We start from the raw sequence: 21,423 nt of genomic DNA on the forward strand, positions 1-21,423 counted from the left end.
TCAGACTGAGGGAATGTGCTGGGCTTGTGGGTGGATTGTCGGTGGTCGTGGTGGTTGATGGCTTTGAGGAGGGTGCCTTTGGAGAGAGAACGGTGGTAAAGTTATTGTAATGGTCTGGGTAAGAGATGGTTCAACTCTAAACCAAAACAATTGCTGAGGAAATAGGAGATGATAGTTTTGAGAACCATTTAGGAAATTCAATTGGCAAAAGTCGTGATTTGAATGAATATGGAAATTAGAGAGGAAGAAGAGCCTAGAACTACTTTAGGCTTATGCTTGGGTGACCAAGTGAAATAAGGTTCCATTAAGTGAAATAGGAAATACAGGAGAAATTACAGCAACTGGAGGGAGAACATAATGAGCTCAGGTTTTGCGATGCTGTGTTTGAGGCACCAGTGAGGCATTTGTTTGTGTACGTGATATAGGACCATCTAATGCTGGGAGATTCAGTGTTGGAGAGGCAAAGGGCAGCTGAAGCCATGGAAGAAATAAGGGTGCCACAATAAGAATGGCAAGAAAATCAAGATGATGAGAAAATGCTGCAGAAACACACCACTTAATAGAGATCCAGCAAAGGAGACTGATCATAGGCATAATTGAAGGAGGAGAAAGAGAAATAGACTCAGAGAAATCAAGAGAAGAGAGAATTTCAGGAAGGAGAGGTGATCAACAGTATCCATGCAACAGAATAAGATATTTGACAAAGAGAAAGTCACTGGGGTTCCAGCATTATATGTAATTAAAATTATGATTTATATTTGTACATTAGAACAGAAATGAACAGACAATAAAACATAACGAAAGTCTGAAGACTCACTTGATATGAGTTCTCTGTTGAAAGTACTCTTTTTTTTTTAAAGATTTTGTTTTTCCTTTTTCTCCCCAAAGCCCCCTGGCACACGGTTGTATATTTTTAGTTGTGGGTCCTTCCAGCTGTGGCATGTGGGATGCCGCCTCAGCATGGCCTGATGAGTGGTGCCATGTCCTCACCCAGGATCCGAACTGGTGAAACTCTGGGCCACCAAAGCGGAGCATGTGAACTTAATCACTTGGCCATGGGGCCTGCTCCTGAAAGAACTCTTCACACTGGGAGAAAGGGCTATGTCAGGTGGCTAGTGTGAAAGATGTCTGCGTTTTTCTGCTTTGCTTGAGGCCATTCCTCATTGTTTATCACACTGTGGGAACACAAGGGCTACCCTGTCTGGATGCACTCTGGGGATGAGGGGTAAATACCCAGGATTTCAGCTTGTGTGATGTTTGGGACTCAAGGACTCAGTCCTGAGGCATGAGGTCACCAGCTTTCCTGTTTCCCCAGAACCATGTGGATATTCTCTGTTTGCCTCTGTGCATTGTCTCTCCACCTTTTCTACCCTGCTCTGTGTCTGGAAAGTTCTAGTTGGGTCCAGGTATGAGAGGCACCCAAACAAGAGATCTGAGGACAGGCAGAGAATGAAGCCCTGTTTTTGTCTCAGTGCCCTCCCACTAGGGCTCGGTGGTCAGCCTACATCCCTTGATGAAGGGCACAGATCCTGCCCAGCAGCCCACTCTGTACAGATTCCCTCTCAGAACTCCAAGAACTCTTCCTTCCTCTTGCCCCTTCAGGCCAAGGGGCAGAAGAACGTCCTCCTCCTGCTTCTCTTGCTGGGGTACTGAATTTGTCCTTTGCTTGTTTCCCTTAACTCTTCCCACACTTTAGAAATATCCCTTCTTTAAACTCTCTCAGGTTCACGTATAAGGCGTTGGTCTGTCTCCTCTCAGGACCCACATTCTCTGATTCATACTGGATCTTTGCTGTTGTGCTCACAACAAGGAGGGAGCTCGGCAGTAGAAAGTCATATGTCACTCTGGTCACACTTAACCCACATTCCCAGAGAAGGAAGTGACTTTCTTGAAGCTCAGTTTGAAAGATTACACTTCTACATTTGATCATCTATCTTCCTGAATGCCCTAAGTGAACCTAAAAAGATACTGTATTGCCCAGCCTTGATTTTCTGGGGAAGGGCTTGCCTTTGAGTTGTCTGGCATGGATGAAACAATTCATCAGTGCCACAAAATAGCATCAACACAGAGGCCCCCAAGCACAAGTTCCCTCTCCCTTTTAATCATCAACATTGAGTAAGAGTTCACTGAGGTTAAAACATAGTCAATTCCACACACTGTAGGTCATGACTAGGCAGGATATTGACCAAAGAGTGTCCTCATTAGCTAGTGTGGAGAGAGATGGCTGGCTGATCCAACCCTGCCAGGCTGTGGGGTCACACATATCAAAAACACATTGTTTCTCAGCTAATTAGACTCTGTGTGCGTTATTTGTAGGAAGTTGAAAATTTTCATTTGGCTCCTAGTGATATCATATTTCACATAATTTTTTGTCTAAAGCCTTTTGCAGAAACATTAGAATTTTAAGAGATTCTTTAAATTTTTTTTTCCTTTCTCTTTGTCTGGTTTGGTTTTTGTCATACCAATAGGGCTGCCTATTCCCAGCTCAGCACAAATCATTACCTTACATTAACTGTTACTAAGATTGCTGTTCTGGGCAGTATGCCTTCCTCCTCCGGCTTTACGTGCCCCTCTTTGGACTTAGAAGAGGCCTAGTAGGAAGAAGGGTATCCCCCCTAGGGATCCTTCTCATAAACATATCCTGACCCCATTTCTCTATCTCTGATACAATCCACCCCAAATAGGTCTAGAGGGAGGAGGAGGCTTCTCCACGTCCATCTTTGCTGCCTCTGCTCTACTCGAAAACATGAGTTTGGAGTGTAGTTGGAGAAAATTCAGATCTCCAATTTCTAGGAATTGAATCAGAAAAGCCATTTTAAAAACATGATCAACATTTAAATAATGTGCTCAAATTTATAAAAATTTAAAATAATTTAAGTAATTAAAAAATCTTGCTTGTTTTGCAATAAATTTCACAATTATTCAGTTACCACTCAGAGTCTAGAAACAAAATCCTCTGAGTGGAGAAGACACAATAGCTCATGACATCCAATAATAACGTCTCTGATGCCTTCATCTTTTAAAATATAGATCTCCTCCAATTTCTAGCATTTTTACAGCATGTGCCATTAAAATTAAAAGCTTTAGACGGCACTCAAAGAATAATATTTAAAGATAAGATCAAAGTTTAGTTTTACAAACTGCCAAAAAAAGAATACAGAATGTTTGAATAATCTCCCCTAAGAAAGAAAGAATATTTCAGGTGACATAGAAGTGAATTCAGTTGATTTTATTCCCAATTTCTTCCCACCCCTTTAACAGAATGGGAAAGCAAGGACATTTGAACAGAAGAGTGAGTAGGTGCTATAACATATTCCTTTTTGTACAGAGATCAAAATAAATAAAAATGGAACTGACGTATAAATATTTTCAATAATACAGCAAAACTTGAACTTAGCTTTATTTCAAAGGTACTATTTCTTTCGGATTTCAAAATTTATGCAGCATATTAAAACATCTCTTTGTGCTGATGGCAATAACAATGTATAAATTTGTACAAGCCTTTAATTTTTCAAAGTACTTCCTGTGATAATATCTCACTTGGTCATGATAACTTCCTTGTGCTTTATGCAGAATAACCTTGACTATCTCTATTCTATAATTAAAAAACAGGCTCCAAGGAGTGAAGCCCAGTAAGCACGATCATTTAACAAGTGGAAGAACTAGGAATAGGACCATTCTTTTGAATCCCACCCAGTGATCTTTTCACCTCCCCAGATTGCAGAAGTTTTTAGTTTGAATGAAAGCAGAGATGAGTCATAAGAGTAAAATTAAAATGTGAGAAGAATGTCGAGTGTTTGTTTTAATATTGGAGTATGAATTGTGGAGTCATTGTCTATTGTGCAAGACCTAGTTAACATATTTTATGAAACAGAAAAATGGTCACAATGGAAAATATTTAGAAAAATTACATCAATATTAGCATGTTAAACTCCCCTATAAAAGGGGTATATTTATACAACTAAAGCAAGTAGATCAATGCCACTGTCAATGTAAAGATATTGAATAAGTGAATCCTGCAATGTGGTTGAGGAAAATAATTGATATGAACAGGATTATATAGCACATGTGAAAGTAACACTCACGATTATAAATATAGTACAATTTTTCAAGTTTAGTTGCTAAACATAAGAAAATATAATTTATAGTTCAAAGTAGATTAAGATTTATTTTTATTGATTTAAAAAGATTGTTACTTGCTTTGAGAATACATTCACATGAACCAAAAGGCAGAATTATTTACGAAAGTATCGAGAAATTTGCTCCCTCCTGTCCTGTCTCTGTATTATCCATTCTGTTCCTTCGTCTCATGTAAGTAAATCACTTTTTTGAGTTTCTATTGTATTTTTTTTTTGGTGTTTCTTTATGAAAATACAATTGCATTGCTTTCTCTACATTTTTACATGAAAAAATTTCATTGTTCTGCATCATGTGTTTTTCATATAGGAGTACATACTGGAGATATTTCTATATCAAACATAGTTTTTCATTCTTTTGACAATTGTTTAACTTCTTCAGAGCATTCTATTTCATGGATGCACCAGAGTTTGTGTAACAAGTCTTTCACAAAAAGAAATTTGAATTGTTTTCATCTCCTGCTATCACAAACAATGCAGCAAGTGTGTTTCTATGTCATCATGCATGTGTGCAGGTATATCTGCAACTAAACTTGATGTGGAGAAAAAAGAATCCTGTGCACTGTTTGTGGGAATGTAAAATTGTAAAACCACAATAGAAAAAATTATGGATGTTCCTCAAGAAATTACAAATAGAATTTCCATATGATACAGAAATCCCAGTTCTGGGTATATATATCTTGAAGAATGATCTATACCCCTTTGTTCATTGCAGCATTATTCACAATAGCCAAGGTATGGAAACAAACTGTAGTGTCCATGAATGGATGAATAGATAAAGAAAATGTGGTGTGTTTATATATATACAGTGGAATATTATTCAGCCTTAAAAAAAAAGGAAATCCTATCATTTGTGGCAACATGGATGAACCTGGAAGGCGTTATGCTAAGTGAAATAAAGAAAACATAAAAGACAAATACTGCATAATAACACTTACATGTAGAATCTAGAAAAAAAGATTAATCTCATATAAACAGAGAGTAGAAAAGTGGTTGTCAAGGACTATGAGGAGGGGAAATAGGAAGAGGTTGGTAAAAAGGTACAAATTTTCAGTTATAAGATGAGTGAGATATGAGGGTCTAAGGTATAACATGGCGCTATATTGATAACACTGTGCTGTATAATTAAAATTTGCTAAGAGAATAGAACTTAAATGTTCTTATCAAAAAAAAGGTAAAAATGTGAGGTGATGAATGTGTTAAATCAATGAAGTGGAATCCTTTCACAATGAACATGTATATCATTGCACTGGACTTTAAATATCTTGCAATTTCATGTTCAATTATACCTCAAAAATAATTAAATTGAAAAAAGATAGTTTTCTTCCCTCAAGAGGATTGCCAAAATAGTCTCATAAAACATATAAGTAGGATGCATTTTTTGTTTCCTACTCCTTCCCAACTTAAACAGATTGTATAGTATATTCCAAAGAATATTTAGATAATGTGCAAATATCATGTGAAACAACTTTGCTCCAGAAGCTTTCTTTATTTTTGAATGAAACGTATCAATTTTGAATTTAAAGAAATTTTACTACTTACCCAAATATTTGTTAAATATTGTCATGACTAAAAGGTAAAAAGTAAATTTGTCTGAATTTTTTCATCTTTCCTCCTTTTTCTCCTTTTTTGGAATATATTGAAATTTGTCTCTGTGATTTAATAGAAGGTATATGTGAATGTTCCTTGAGCTTTTGGGGAAAAAAAGATTTTCTCCAGTTTAAGGATAAGACTTAAGTAAATGTCAATCATATATACCTTTTTAATCATGTAATTTTAATCCTTTATATTCTTACTTATTTACTGTCCACTTGATGTGCTATATGAGAGGTGAATTAAATTCCCTTACCACAACTGTGTTTCTTAGTGTTTCTCCTTTTGTCTTCTGTTAATTTTTGTTTCATAAATGTTACTGCCCTATTTTTTGATGCATTTGCTACTCATAGCTATTACAATTGTTCATTTTTCCATGCGGATTTCACTTTTTAACATTATTAACTTAGTTCTTTCTGGGCTGCCTTACATGTTTCCTGATAACAACATCCAGGAAGGAAGGAGTGAAGCAGCTGGCATGCAATCCATTTCTCTTCAGTTACAGGCTTTGGAGGATGCTCCAGGGTAATAAAGGAGGCAGGCGACCCAATCTACTTACCTATAAACATGCCATAATACATGCCTTAGAAAATAAACTAATGGAAACAACTAGGAGGAATGTTCTTATTTATTAAATATTTTTGGCAAAGTGTTCCTGGTCTAGGATTGTGTGTGGTCAATAACTTAAGAATCTTTGGATGTATGAGCCATGGCTCTCTGGAAAATATCATATAAATTACATAAATCTGAGATAAAATGGAGGTTTTTTTATAACTTAAATGCTCCCTCCTTTGCCAGTAAGGTGACCATGTGCCCACTTCAAGATATTGTCTTTTGAGTAGGCAGAGAGTATGTCCAGTGCAAGAAGACCTGGGCAATGTGCTAATGTCCTGGACACCTCGATGCTGTAATTGTGCCACTTGATTGCTTGTCTCTTTGAAATCACTAAAGTTTGATACTGTGTTGGTTGAATTATTCATGTAGCTCCTATTCAACAATTCAATACTTTGTGGTAGCACAACATCATTTCTCCTGCTTTTATTTCATTTGCATTTGTATAGTGTAATTTTTCACCATTCTATTTGCAACTTTTCTGAATTATTTCGGTTTAGGAATGTCCTTTATATATAGCACAGAATTGAGATTTACCTTTTAATTCAATTTGAAAATCTTTTTACATTTATAGGTGAATTAGGCCCATTTATATTTTTTAACTAGATATGTTTGGACTTAATTGTGTCATATTGTTTTGTGTTTTCTATTTTTTGTGCGGTTTTCTTTTACAATTTTTCATAATATAGGCTACTTTCTTTTCCTTGCTTTTTGTATGTAATTCCTCTGATATTTAGGATGGGTTATATGTTTGTATAAGTCAGCTAGGGCTGTCATAACCGAATACCACAGACGGGGTGGCTTAAACAACAGAGGTTTATTTTCTCACAGTTCTGGAGGTGGGAAGCTGAAGATCAAGGTGCCGCAGGGCTGGTTTCTGGTGAGGAATCTCTTTTTGGCTCATAGATGGCCACTTTCTTGCTGTGTCCTCCCATGGCCTTTTCTCTATGCATGTCACAGAGAGAAAGCTCTGGTATCTCCTTCTTTTCTTATAAGTGTACCAGTCCTATTGGATTAGGATGCCACCCTTATGACCTCATTCAACTTTAATTATCTCCTTAAAGACCCTGTCTCCAGATACAGTCACACTGTAGGTTAGAGCTTCATCTTATAAATTTGTGGGGACATAATTCAATCCATAACAATGTTTCTAAAGATAAAGACCAATACTGTACATTTTCAATTTTATAAAATCACCTTAATCTTCTGCTTCTTAATAAAATATGCATTTGTTCCTTTGGTAAGCTAAGTAATGACCCCCAAATATGTCCATGTCTTAATCTCTAGTACTTGCGAGTATTACCTTATATGTCAAAAGGGACTTTGTAGGTATGATTACGTTAAGGGTTTTGAGTAGGAAATTATCCCAGATTATCTGGGTAGGCCCAAAGTAATCACAAGAACCCTTCTAAGAAGGAGGTAGGAGGAGTCAAAGTCAGAGGAGAAGCAATATGACAACAGAAGGAGAGTGAAGTAACATGCTTTGAAGATGGAGGAGGTACTATCAGCCAAGGAATACAGGCAGCCATTAGCAGCTAAGAAAGGAAAGGAATTGATTCTCCCCTCAGAGCCTCCAGAAGCAAGCAACCCTGCCAACACCTTGACATTAACCAAGTGAAACTGAATTTGGAGTTCTCACCTCCAGAATTGTAAGAGAACAAATTTGTGTCGTTTTGTCACTAAATTTTCTACGGCAGCAAAAGAAATTAATACAGTTCCTTATACAAGTAAGAAAAAAGTTAGCATGTTTCTTTCCTCTTTCTCCTGCCCAGTTTTAGTTAATAATGTTATATTTCTTAGTGTTCACCTTTGGATTGTGACAAATGGTTAAGATTTAAGAACTTGATTTTTCAACTTTATGTGATAGCTTTTCATTCTTAGACATTACAGATTAAGCAATTAGCAAAGTTATCCTACCTCACCTCTTTTTTTCTACCTTTCTTCTCAATTACTATTACACATATCATTTCTCCATTTCCAACGCACATAATTTCCATTCTATTCTGTCACATTAACTCTCACATTTCTTTCATCTTAGTTTTATGATTAGATATTGTCAGTGCTCACCCCTGTTCCCTTTGTTCTGGCTTCCTTAGCCACATTTTTTTTTATTTACTTGAGGTTTGCGCTCTATTATTTTCTTGGAAAGGGTTCAGGAAAACAATGTTTTCTAAGCTCTTACGTAGTCTAATAAATTTGTCCTTGTTATTATACATGAAATATAGTGTGACTGGATATAAAATTTGGTTCACACTTTTTTCTTGAGTATTTTGTAAATATTATTTCACTGTCTTCTGGCATTAAATGTTGCCATGTAGAAATGAAGCCAGCTTAATTGTGTTTCTCTCATAAAGACTTGGTCATTTTTCTTAACTGCCTATAGAACTTTTTCATTATCTTTTAAAGCCCAATAAATTTCCCTGACTATTTCTCAAGATTGACGATTTTAGACCAATTTTTTTGGTACAAAATATGTCGTTTCAGATTATAGAAGTCTCTCTCTGTGGCAGAGACTCTGTGACTTCTGAAAAATGGACTGTTATCTTGACATCATCCTTTCACCACAAGAATTTTATACAACTAGATACTCCAGGAAAATAAAAATCAGTCATTGATGAATAATCTAAAGGGGAAAATAAAATCTATTTAAAAGGAGATTAGAGATAAATGCTATATAGACAAGAGATGTAAAAATGGACAACTGAGGAAGAAAAACAAAACAGTTTTATGGAAGAAATATTTAAAGATATAAACCAGGAAACATTGTCTGACATAGTGGAAAAACCCTACTATTGAAAAAGGGACTGCTTCCTCCCACCTCTCCAGGTGCTCCTCTTCTCCATCCTCCACTGCACACACAGGTGTCTGTCTGGTGAAAGAGCTGGTCCAGCAGGCTTGACAGCTGAGTGGCTGTTCCTATCTCCTCCAGACCCTTGCAGTGAAAGAGCAATTTCTGATGGATTGAGTAGCCGTTGAAAATCAGAAGATCCCATTTTCTATAGCTCCATGCTGCAAAAATCATTTATCAGGAGGATGGTGGAAGCCAGGCAATGGTGCCCATTCCTGCTCCCTTAACTCCCAACCATAGTTGGCTCATACAAAGTAGTTCTCAAACAAGAATAGAATTAAATTACAAATAACTCTAAATGCATTTATTTTTTAATGAATTTATTTAAAAAGAAAAAAATCTCAAATCAATAATCTAAATATCCATCTTGGAAACAAGAAAAAGAAGAGCAAACTACCAAAATTATCAGAGGGAAGGAAATAATAAAGATTAGAGCTAACACAAATAAAATATATACTTTAAAAACAACAGAGAAAATCAATAAAGCTGCTTTGAAAAGGTAAAAATTGACAAAATTTAGCCAGTCAGACCAAGAGTAAAGGAAAAAATTTAAATTACTAAAATCAGAAATAAAAGAGGAAATATCACTAATGGCCTCATAGAAATAAAAAGGATTGAAGAAAAATACTATGGAAAATTGTATTCCAACAAATTAGATAACTTAGACAAAATGAACAAATTCCTAAAAAGACAAAATTTACCAAAACTAACTCAAGAGGAAATAGAAAATCTGTATAGGTTTATAAAAAAGAGAATGAATTAGTAATTTAAAAATTTCCACAAAGAAAAGCCCAGGTCCAGATGGCTTTGCTGGTGAATTCTATGAAACATTTAACAAAGAATAAATACCAATCCTTTACAAACTCTTCCAAAAATACAAGAGGAGGGAAAACCAAATCATTCTGTAAGGCTAGCGGTAACTATTGACAAAGTAGATAAAGACATCACAAGAAAAGAAAACTATAAGCCAATACCCTTATGAATACAGATGCAAAAATCTTTGAAAAAACACTAACAAACCAAATCCAGTAACACATAAAATTATATACCATAACCAAGCAGGATTTATCTCAGGAATGCAAGGTTGGTTTGACATCCAAAAATGCATCAATGTAATATACCGTATGAATAAAATAAATGCCAAAAATCATAGGATTATTTCAAAAGATGCAAAAAGCAAAAAAAAAAAAATCACGTTTGACAAAATCTAAAACCCTACATGATAGAAATATTCAAAAAAGTAAGAATAGAGGAACTTCCTTAACTGATATAACCCACCAATGAAAAACTGACCACTTACATCAAATTTAATAGTGAAAGATTGAATGCTTTCCCTCTAAGATTGGCACAAGAGACATGGAGATTCACTCTTGTCACTTCTATTCAACATTTTCTTGGATGTAGCGACTAAAGCAGTTAGGTGGGAAAATGAAATAAAACACTTCCAGACTGGAAAGGAATAAGTAAAATTATCTCTATTTGCAGAAGACGTGATGTTGTATATAGAAAACTTTGTGAAATGCACTAAAACCAATAAATGAATTCAGCAATGCTGTGGGATACAAGATCAATGTAAACAAAATTAGACGTACTTCTACACACTAGTAAAGAACAATCAGAAAATGAAATTAAGAAAACAATTCCATTTACAGTAACATCAAAAAGAATAAAATATTTAAGAGTAAATTTTACAAAAGTACAAGACATATACTGAAAACTACAGAACATTGTTGAAATAAATTAAAGGATATTTTAGTAAATGTAAAGATATCTCATATTCATGGATTGGAAGACAATATTATTAAGATGGAAATACCAATACTCCATAAATTGATCTCTAGATTCAATGCAATCTTTATCAAAATCCCAGCTGACTTTTCTGAAAAACTTGGCAAGCTGATCTTAAAATTCATAAGGAAATACAATGGACTCAAAATAGCCAAAAAAATATGAAAAAGGATCAAGTTGGAGAGCTCACACTTCCCAATTTCAAACTTTACTACAAAGCTGCAGTAATCAAGACAGTGGAGTGCTGGCATGAAGATAGACATATATACCAATGGAATAGAATTGAGAGCCTAGAAATAAACTCATACATCTGTGGTCAATTAATATGCAACAAAGATGCCAAGACCAGTCAAGGGAAAAAAGATAGGCTTTCTAACAAATGATTCTGGAACAACTAGATATGTGCATGCCAAAGAATGAAGTTGGATCTCTACCCCATATCATACACAAAAAAAATTAACTCAAAATGGATCATAGAGCCAAATGTAAGAACTAAAAATATAAAAATAATAGAAGAAAATATAGAAGTAAATATTCGTAGCCTTGGGCTAAGCAATGGTTTCTTAGATGTAAAACCAAAAACATAAGTGGCAAAAGAAAAAATAGAATAAATAGCCTTTATTAAAATTGTAAGTATTTTTCCTGCAATAAGACCATCAACAAGATGAAAAGAGAAGCCACCAAAATGAAGAAACTATTTGCAAATTATGTATTTGATTAGAGATGTATCTAGACTATGTAAAGAACTCACAATTCAATCAGCAGCAGCAGCAGCATCGTTCACTTATAAAATAGAGGTAAGATGTAAATATGCAAGTCTCCAAAGAAGATATAAAAATGACCAAGACACACATGAAAAGATGCTCAGCATCATTAATCTTTAAGGAAATGTAAATCAAAACAATAACGAACTAGTACTCTAGACTTACTAGAGTGGCTATAATCGAAAATATAGACAAGTGTTGGAGAAAATGCAGAGAATGCTGGAGGGAATGTAAAATGGTGCATCCACTTTGAACAACAGTTTAGGAGTTCCTCAAAATATTGAACATAGACGGGCCGGCCCCGTGGCTGAGTGGTTAAGTTCACCCGTTCCACTGTCTTGGCCCAGGGTTTCACTGGTTCAGATCCTGGGGGCAAACATGGCACCACTCATCAAGCCATGCTGAGGTGGCCTGCCACATCCACAGCTAGAAGAACCCACAATTAAAAAATAGACAACTGTGTACCAGGGGGCTTTGGGGAGAATAAAGAAAAAGAAAATCTTTAAAAATATATATATATTGAACATGGAGTTACCATATAACCCAAAAATTCCACTCCTAGGTATATCCCAGAGAAATAAAAACATATATCCACACCAAAACTTGTACAAGAATGTTCATAGCAGCACTATTCATAATAGCCAAAAAGCGGAAGCAATTGTAATGTGTCCCTCAGTTGATGAGTTAGTGAATAACATGTCATACATTTACACCATGGAATATTATTCAGAAAAAAAAGGAATGTAATACTAAAACATTGTACTGTACAGATGAGCTTTGAAAACATTAAGTAAAAGAAGCCTATGATAAAAGACCACATACTTCATGATTCCATTTATATGAAATGTCCAGAATAGGCAAATCAGTAGAGACAAAAGGTACGTTAGTGGTTGCCTAGGCCTGGGAGCAGGTAATGATGAATGATTGTCAATGGAATGGTGTTTCTTTCTGGGGTGATAAAAATGGTTTAAGATTGTGGTGATGGTTGTACAACTCAGTAAATATACCAAAAACCTTGTATTGAACATGTTCAATGGTTGAATTCTATGTTATGTAACTTACATCTCAACAAAGATGTTTTATAGAGAAAGAGAAAAGTAACATTATGAAAGGAGACAGAACGTCTCCACTGTCTTTCCAGGAAGAAGAAAGAATGTATGCATCTTATATATCTTATGAAAGAATGTATCTTATGAATATAGTGATCTGTGTAATATAATGACCTAACAGTGGGGTTATTGCCAATAGTTAAAGAAAGAAAATCTCAAAAGGATGGGAGTCATTTTAATGGGATAATGGAAAAACAAGGAGTAAAGGAGGTGGAACATTCCAAGTGTTAATGGGCACAAATGGGCTAACTCAATACTGTCACCTTAGAAGTGTGTCCCTATTGCATGTACGAATGCATTAGGCTATCATGGCACAACCAGCTACATCGTTTGTACTGAATCTATATGCATTGAGCAACCTTTTCACTGTATTTCACTTTTCCAATATCTTTTCCTATAGGAAAAAAAGACACAGACCACTCTAGAAGAAAGGTATCATTTACTTTGCAATTGAATATCTCTTTACAAAACAGTAAATTTAATTCTCTTATTGGCCAGCGTCTTGTGAGTTTGGTTACTATGAGTCAGTGCCTAAGACTGAGTCCTCAAGAATATGTTTCTGAAATCTCAAAACTGAATACCAGACTGTGGATTATGAACATAACTTCATGAAGTTTCTGGAAATACAGCCAGATGATTGACACTCTTTCCATTTTGATATTCAATCAAACTGCAACAGTTGTATGCCCTGACAATAGCTCTTAAAAAATAATTACCTGGGTTAAGTAACAGAATATTTTCCACTTATCCTAAACACTGGGTCCTGCTAACGGTAAATATTTAGGCCTAGGGATCAAGTAACCATTAAAGAATTTTTGTCTTTAAGAAAGCACATTTAAACTTGTAAACAGAACAGAAATTCAAGTGAACAGAAGCATCAAAAGTACATTTAAATGCAGCCATTTTTCTCATGTCAATCTAAATTTGTCCAATCATTTGTTTCAATTGCAGATCAGGTCATGAAAATAATTCTACCAAGTATCTCTTATGAAGGCCATTATACCTGTGCTTTTATTGTTACAAAAGAAAGAAAAGTTCCAGAATTTTTTTTCTCTCCACAATTCCTTCTTCAATTTTCTAATATGAAACCGTCTATTACCATAAGCCCAAATTTTATAATTATAGGTCCATAATCCCACATATAAACCCTTGGGCCCTCATTTACTTTAATTGAACGTTTTCACAGTTTAGAAAAACTATATGGTGTATAAATCATGTTTTGTATAACTTCTTCAGTAGTGCTGAGGTAGCACTCTTGCAACCAAACGTTAATACCTCTGAAGTGAGACAGAACAGCATAGAGACCACACGTGGCCTCACTTCACCTCAGACCAGATTTTGCCTCCCTATGAATTTGCTGCAATTTCTGAAAAAAAAATTTAATTTTCAGAGCTTTATGAATTTTAGAAAGACAATTAAGTGATTCTACACAGGTAGCCTAAATGACTAGGGCTCTTCAAGAAAAGAATGAATTTGTCATGTGACAAACAACAAAGGAAAGTGAAAAAGATGCAATTCTTCAGGTCTAATAAGAAATTGTACTCAATTCCCTCATCTTCTCACCATCCTCATTCACCCACATCAAAGCCAGAATCAGCGGGGATAGGAGCTTTAGAGATTTTCTTTGAGTTATATAGTATCATGAATTCAATATACTTGGAATACAATTAATCCTGAGGATTAAAGCCACTTTTTCTCTTTCTTCTTTCTCTCTCCCAGAATTTTATCGGTGGTGCTGATTGTGACAACCTTATATGAGATCTGGAAGTAAGAAAGAGTGACCAGAAAAAAGGTTCTAATGCACACACAACTCCTCTTATATTTGTAAATTTATATAAAATACAAATAAATGAGTTCATTATCCAATTTAAGTATTAGATTTTATTGATATATGTATACTAGAAAACAAGATTTTGTAAAGCACCCCCAGATGACAGAATTTGGAGAAAAATATTTCAAATCAAAATTCAAAGATTTCCCCCACAAGAGTAGCACCATCTAGCTCTGAAACGAAAAAGTTTACATTTTAGTTTGATAATGCCGTAGAGGGGGTGAACAGGTAATAAACCAAGTCAACAATTGCTTGTTCTACATTTTTTTAGAAATTACAAACAATACTACATCAAATTTTGCTCTGATGACTAGTTTCTTCGTGAAGGGAAATATTGCATAACTCATACCAGAATTCAATTCCAGGAATTGTACTGCAAGTTAATTAATGTTTTTCCAACAAGTATTTTAGTGGGACTTTCACTGTCTCTTGCTCTTGAGAAGCCTACAGTGGTGAAGGGCACAACTTCCTGAAGAAAGCTCACTGGGAGATGCACGCACCAATACTGCTGTGAAACATGCCCAGCTCGTATTTTGAGACTTAAATGACCGACACTCATTTGAGTCGCATTTGCTTATGACCTTGGCTTGTTTTTCTGTGTGTTAAACCCATTCAGGGAGCTGTTTAAGATGTCGTATTTTTAAGTCTATAATGCTCATTTGATTCTTTTTATAGATTCCAATTCTTTGTTGAAATACTTCTTTTTAATCAGTTTTGTCCATTTTTTTCTATTACATTGATAATAGTTATTAATAGAGCCTTGTCTAGTATTTCAAAAATCTGGATCATGTTTGGTATCCTACTGATAGAATTATCTTTTGATTATTGGCCATATTTTCTTGCTTATTGAAGTATCTAGTAAGTGAATGCTAGATATTGTAGACGATAAATTATGGAAGCTGTCAATTATGTTCTCTTCTAGAGTGTTGGATTTTGTTCTCACAGGTAGATAGATTACTGGCAGATCACCTATATCCTTTCAGGTTAGGCCAATTCAAATGTGGTTTGTGTTTATTCCTAAAGCACAGCCCTAGCTCCGAGTATGTGATCCTTTCTTCTAAGGTGCGGTCTTTCTAGGGTCTCAACTGAAGACCTGAGATGAATATCTCCCCCAAAAGTTCTCTCCACTCAAGCTCGAACTCTGACATCTCCCTCAACATGTTTGCTCTCTAGAATCTCCACTGAGCTCTCCTCCTTCTAGCAGCTGCTTTCTTCTATACACTTACAGAGATACAAACCACCCAAGAACCGGAGAGAAGTTTCTACTCACATTTTGAGATTCTCTCTCTGTCACTCTGCCTCCCAAATCCCAGCCACTTTAGGACTTTGAACTCATTTCTGTCTCTTCTACCCAGCAAGACCACTGCTTCCTTCTCCGGCTCATTTTCCCTGAAGAATGGCCGGAAAACATGTTCCCAGGATGCAAGCCTGTGTGAATTTGGGACTCACCTTTGGCCCCAGGTTTCCAGCATTGCAAACTTGCATTAGTTGCTTTCCAATACCTGCAAACTATTGTTTTTTAAATATGTTTTTCCAGATTTTATAGTTGTTTATGACGGGATGGTAAGTCTGATTTCATTTACTTTCTTATGGCTAGCAACCTAGTTATATTTTTATAATTGATTTCTGACTTAATTTAACTTTAATCTCAGAATATGGTCTCTCTGATACCAAACCTTTGAAATTTGCTGATGGTTTTTTAAGGTTTAGTACATAGCCAATTTTTATAAATTGCCCATGTGTCCTGGAAAATAATATGTATTCTTAACAGGTGAATATAGGATTCTACATACACTAATTATGTTAAGCTCACTAATTGTGCTGTTCACATCTTGTACATCATTATTAATTTTTTTGCTTGCTTAATCTATTAATTACTAAAAGAGGCATCCTAAATTTGTCAGTTTCTCCTTGAGCTTCTGTTCATCTTCACTCTGTCTTTTGAAGTAATACTGTAAATTCATACAAGTGTGGAATTGTTTTCATATCCTGTGTATTTGATCCTTTGTCTATTATTACTTAGTAACTACTTTGTATTCCCAATAATACTTTCTGACTAAAAGCTTAATTTTCTTTTTATTAATATAGCAATGCCAGCTTTCTTTTTTTATCCCTTTACCATAAACATTTTTCTGAACTTATATTTTAGGTGTATGCCTTGTAAAAATATATTAAGAGTTGGATTTTGTTTTTCTATCCAATATGACATTCTGTGTCTTCTCATTTTTAAGGTTAGCCCATTTACATTTTTGTGACTATTGATGGATTTGAATTTATTTATATTATTTTATTTCTTTCTATATTTCCATCTCTTTCTATACTTTCTTCTCTTTTCTTTCTTCTTTTAGATTGACTTGGTTTTTAAAATTTCATTCCTTAACCTCTACTCTTTCATGGGTTATATACTGTTTTCTTTTCTGTTTGTTTTTTCCTTTTTTTGTTTTTTAATTTTATTGAGGTCACCATAGGTTACAACATTGTGAAATTTCAGTTGTACATTATTATTTGTCAGTCACCATATAATTGTCCCAGTTTACCCCCGATGCCCACCTCCAAACCCCTTCCCCTCTGGTAACCACTGATCTGTTGTCTTTGTCCACGCGTTAGTTTATCTTCTACATATGAGTGAAATCATACAGTGTTTGTCATTCTCTGTCTAGCCTATTTCAGTTAACATAACACTCTCATGGTCCATCTATGTTGTTATGAACTGGATGATTTTGTCATTTTTTATGGCTTAGTAATATTCCACTGTGTATATATATATATATATATATACACCACATCTTATTTATCCAATAATCAGTCAATGGACACTTGGGTTGCTTCCACTTCTAGGCTATTGTGAATAATGCTGCAATGAGTGTAGGGGCATATAAGTCTCTTTGAATTGTTGATTTCAAGTTCTTTGGATAAATACCCAGTAGTTGGATAGCTGGGTTGTATGGTAGTCTATTTTTAGTTTTTTAAAAAATCTCCATGCTATTTTGCACAGTGGCTGCACCAGTTTGCATTCTCACCAGCAGTGTAGGAGGGTTCCCTTTTCTCCGTATCCTCTCTGACATTTGTTATCTTTTGTCTTGGTGATTATAGCCATTCTAACGGATGTAAGGTGAAATCTTAGTGTAGTTTGATTTGCATTTCTCTCATGATTAGTGATGTTGAACATCTTTTCATCTGCCTGTTGCCCATCTGTATATTTTCTTTGGAAAAATGTCTGTTTGTATAATCTGCCCATTCTTTGATTGGGTTGTTTGTGTTTTTGTTGTTGAGTTGTGTGAGTTCTTTATGTATTTTGGAGATTAACCCCTTGTTGGAGATATGATTTACAAATATTTTCTCCCAGTGGTGGATTCTCTTTTCACTTTGTTTCTGATTTCCTTTGCCTTGCAGAAGCTCTTTAGACTGATAAAGTCCCACTTGTTTATCTGTTCTTTTAATTCTTCTGTCCGAGTTGACATGGTATTCGACAAGATCCTACTAAGACCAATGTTAAAGAGTCTACTACTTACATTTTCTTCTAGGAGTTTTATGGTTTCAGGTTTTACCTTCCGGGCTTTGATCCATTTTGAGTTAATTTTTGTGTATGGTGAAAGATAATGGTCTACTTTCATTCTTTTGCATGCAGCTGTACAGTTTTCCCAACGTCATTTATTGAGGAGACTTTCCTTTCTCCATTGTATGTTCTTAGCTTCTATGTCAAAGATTAGCCATCTGTAAATGTGTGGTTTTATTTCTGGGCTTTCAATTCTGTTCCATTGATCTGTGTGTCTGTTTTTGTACCAGTGTCATGCTGGTTTGATTACTATAGCTTTGTAGTATATTTTGAAGTCAGGGATTGTGGTCCCTTCTGCTTTGTTCTTTTTTCTCAGGATTGCTTTAGCTATTTGGGGTCTTTTGTTGCCCCATAGGAATTTTGGGATTCTTTGCTCTATTTCTGTGGAGAATGTCAGTGGGATTCTGATTAGGATTGCATTGAATCTGTAGATTACTTTAGGTAGTGTGGACATTTTATCAGTATTTATTCTTCCAATCAATGGTCATGGAATATCTTTCCATTTCTTTATGTCATCATCTATTTCTTTCAATAATGTCTTATAATTTTCATTGTATAGGTCTTTTACCTCCTTGTTAAATTTATCCCTATATAACAATGACAACAAACACATAGCAACAGAGATTGGATTGGTGGTTACCATAGGGGAAGGGGGGAGGTGGGAGGGAAAAAGGGGTGATTAGACTCACATGTGAGGTGATGGTCTATAATTAGTTTTTGGGTGGTGAACATGATGTAATCTACACAGAATTCAAAATATATTACAATGTACATCTGAAAGCTATATAATGTTATAATCCAATGTTACTGCAATAAAAAATAAGATAAAATAAATTATTCCTAGATGTGTAATTCTTTTTGTTGAAATTGTAAATGGTATCATATTCTTGAGTTCTCTTTCTGCTAGTTCATTATTAGAATATAGAAATGAAACTGATTTTTGTAAGCTGATTTTGTACCCTGCAACTTTGCTATAGTTTTTGATTATTTCTAATAGTTTTACAATGGATTTGTTAGAGTTTTCTCTGTATTAAATCACATCATCTTCAAACAGCAAGAGTGTCACTTCTTCATTGCCTATTTGGATTCCTTTTATTTCTTTTTCTTACCTGATTGCTCTGGCCAAAACCTCCAGTACTATGTTGAATATGAGTGGTGAGATTAGGCAAACTTCTTGTCTTGTTCCTGTTCTCAGAGGGATGGTTTTCAGTTTTTACCCATCAAGTATGATGTTGGCTATGGGTTTGTCATATATGGCCTTTATTATGTTAAGGTATTTTCTTTCCATAGCCATTTTATGGAGAGTTTTTATCATAAAAGGATGTTGGATCTTGTCAAATGCTTTCTCTGCTTCTATTGAGGTGACCACGTGGTTTTTATTCCTCATTTTGTTAATGTGATGTATCCTATTGATTGATTTGTGGATATTGGACCATCCCTCTATCCCTTGTATAAATCCCACTTGATCATGGTCTATGAAATTTTTAATATATTGCTGTATTCAGTTTGCCAATATTTTGTTACGGATTTTTGAAGCTATGTTCATCAGCAATATTGGACCGTAATTTTCCTTCTTTGTGTTGTCCATGTCTGGCTTTGGGATCAGAGTGATGTTGGCCTCATAAAATATGTTAGGAAGCATTCCATCTTCTTCAATATCTTTGGAATACTTTGAGAAGGATAGGTATTAAGTCACTTTGAATGTTTAGCAGAATTCTCCAGAGAAGCCGTCTGGTCCTGGACTTTCACTTTCTAGGAGGTTTTTGATTATTATTTCAATTTATTTTATTTTATTTTATTTTATTTTATTTATTTTTTGAGGAAGATTAGCCCTGAACTAACATCTTCTGCCAATCCTCCTCTTTTTGTTGAGGAAGACTGGTCCTTAGCTAACATCTGTGCCCATTTTTCTCTACTTTATATGTGGGACACCTGCCACAGCATGGCTTGCCAAGTGGTGCCATGTCTGCACCCAGGATCTGAACCGGCAGAAGTGGAACAAGTGCACTTAACCGCTGCGCCACCAGGCCAGCCTCATTATTTCAACGTTTTTACTTGTGATTGATCTCTTCATATTCTCTATTTCTTCTTGCTTCAGTTTTTTGTTTTTTTTTTCTTTTTTTTTTTTTTATTAATGTTATGATGGATTACAAGCTTGTGAGATTTCAGTTGTGCATTTTTGTTAGTCATGTTGTGGGTACACCACTTCCCCCTCCGTACCCTCCCCCCACCCCCCCTTTTCCCTGGTAACCACCGATCAGATCTCCTTCTCAATATACTAATTTCCACCTATGAGTGGAGTCATATAGAGTTCGTCTTTCTCTGTCTGACTTATTTCGCTTAACATAATGCCCTCGAGGTCCATCCACATTGTTGTGAATGGGCCAATTTCGTCTTTTTTTATGGCTGAGTAGTATTCCATTGTGTATATATACCACATCTTCTTTATCCAATCATCAGTTTCTGGGCATGTAGGCTGGTTCCACGTCTTGGCTATTGTAAATAATGCTGCGATGAACATAGGGGTGCAACGGACTCTTGAGATATCTGATATCAGGTTCTTAGGATAGATACCCAGTAATGGGATGGCTGGGTCATAGGGTATTTCTATTTTTAACTTTTTGAGAAATCTCCATACTGTTTTCCATAGTGGCTGTACCAGTTTGCATTCCCACCAACAGTGTATGAGGGTTCCTCTTTCTCCACAACCTCTCCAACATTTGTCGTTCTTGGTTTTGGATGTTTTTGCCAATCTAACGGGGGTAAGGTGATATCTTAGTGTAGTTTTGATTTGCATTTCCCTGATGATTAGCGATGATGAACATCTTTTCATGTGTCTATTGGCCATATTCATATCTTCTTTTGAGAAATGTCTGTTCATGTCCTCTGCCCATTTTTTGATCGGGTTGTTTGTTTTTTTGTTGTTAAGCAGTGTGAGTTCTTTGTATATTATGGAGATTAACCCTTTGTCGGATAAGTGGCTTGTAAATATTTTTTCCCAATTAGTGAGCTGTTTTTTTGTTTCAATCCTGTTTTCCCTTGCCTTAAAGAAGCTCTTAGTCTGATTAAGTCCCATTTGTTTATTCTTTCTATTGTTTCCCTCAACTGAGGAGTTACAGTGTCCGAAAAGATTCTTTTGAAACTGATGTCAAAGAGTGTACTGCCTATATTCTCTTCCAAAAGACT

This window comes from Equus quagga, chromosome 16 (assembly GCF_021613505.1).
Source record: "Equus quagga isolate Etosha38 chromosome 16, UCLA_HA_Equagga_1.0, whole genome shotgun sequence".
Taxonomy (NCBI): domain Eukaryota; kingdom Metazoa; phylum Chordata; class Mammalia; order Perissodactyla; family Equidae; genus Equus; species Equus quagga.